This window comes from Mizuhopecten yessoensis, unplaced genomic scaffold (assembly GCF_002113885.1).
Source record: "Mizuhopecten yessoensis strain PY_sf001 unplaced genomic scaffold, ASM211388v2 scaffold7149, whole genome shotgun sequence".
Classification (NCBI taxonomy): Eukaryota; Metazoa; Mollusca; class Bivalvia; order Pectinida; family Pectinidae; genus Mizuhopecten; species Mizuhopecten yessoensis.
In genome coordinates, this window is record NW_018406905.1 from 36,783 (window position 1) to 38,425 (window position 1,643).

General features: G+C 35.2%; 1 protein-coding gene across 1 annotated transcript in view; it reads left to right on the forward strand.

Moving 5' to 3' along the window:
- Positions 1–408: 408 nt before the first annotated feature.
- The window catches only part of LOC110453185, a 5,982-nt gene continuing 4,747 nt past the window's right edge, over positions 409–1,643 (forward strand). Inside the window, exon 1 of the mRNA XM_021502034.1 lies at positions 409–1,105. The gene's annotated coding sequence lies outside the window, so the exon portion shown is untranslated. The remainder of the gene's footprint in view (positions 1,106–1,643) is intronic.

The following is a 1,643-nucleotide window of genomic DNA, read 5'->3' on the forward strand; positions in this document are numbered from 1 at the left end:
AACCCACAATCATTTTTTGATTTGATTCCGTTGTCCCTACAACGTAGACAAACTCGAAATCAATTTTGTGGACAACTCATACACATTTTACACCTGTGTGTGCATATGCTTCACTGGTCATTTGTCTGATAAATATGGCGATGTACATATCGTACTAGTCATCGAAACGTCACATAGAAAACTGTATTGGTCGTAAATAAAAGGACTTTTCATAATTAATGAAAGAAGGTTCCAATGTGATGAACTTTCGTGAAACTGTGACCTGTGTAAATTGTAATATTTAAAGCAGTTTGTGTAGATTTAACGAAATGTCCTATGTACATGTATACGGAAACAATGACACAGTGTCGTGTCAGAGAACAACATCACCCTAATAAGGAAATAGAAACTATGTTGTATTCGAGTCGCAGATGAGGTATCAGTCGACGATTGTTTAGCTTCGACATATAACGCTATAGAACTTCCTCCAAGAAAACCATTGCAAACTCAAGATAAGCTTACTACAACACTACGCTAAGAAAGGAAGAAGAAACTATACTTTGACATATTACGCAATAGAATTATATCATTATACAACAGTGTACATAGTCTGGTGATCACGTTACTGGAAGTTGTAAATATTAGGCAGTGAGTCATCTCACATGACTTCATTTTACACTGTGTATTCACGACAAGGGGTTTGTATAGATGCTACAAATAGCATGTAAGATCATTAACACTTGTTAATACTTTGTAAACATCTGGAGGTGTGTGATTGTAAACTATAATCCCATATTCGTGTAGTATTCTCCTGATATTGTCTCCTTGGCATATATATTAATACTATGTGTAGGATAATATAATATCTAAGTCGCAGTGACGTTTCAGGAGAAATTTTATTACAATGACAAACTGGCGGAAGTGAACATTAGTTTATGTTTGTGATTATATTCAACCACACAACGCCACACATGGCTATCCCCAGACAAGATGGTATACAGGATATCAATGCTGACCTACTTGACGATGTTTCGAACCACCCACCACCACGTCCTCCAAGAAAACCATTGCAAACTAAAGAGAAACTTATTGAAGAACAACATCTAAATAGAAACTCAAATCCCAGGTATGTCAATTGTTTTATTAATCAAAAGTACATTACTATTTTAAATAAGTAAAGACCGAATTAACAAATTCTGTAAGAGTAAAAGCCAGAGGATTCATTAAAGACGCACCTTTCTAAACGTTTCACATATTTGTAAGTGTGGTACCTTATGTGAATACTGGAGCATTCCGTTGCGAGTTATCGTTAAGTAAGACAAACCTCATTTGAGCACACTTATTACATGTACGAAATCGTGCTTGAAAAGAAGTCAATTTAAAACAAAAAGGGGTATGTGCGGAAAAAGAGTTGGATAGGCCCAATAAGGTTTGCTATCAATGTGTTCAGCTGTAGAAAAATAATTCAGAGGTCATGTGGAGTTATAAGACGGTTTCACTTTGGAGTACGAATTCAATATCTTTTCTGTGCTTCAAAAAGTGTTTTACTGTATATAATGAACTATATAAGGGAATGGAAAACCAATCTCCTACAAGTGTCCCTTGCGCTTCATTCTCAAAGTAAACACAACATATAAAAAATCCCACAAAAAACGACATACAAC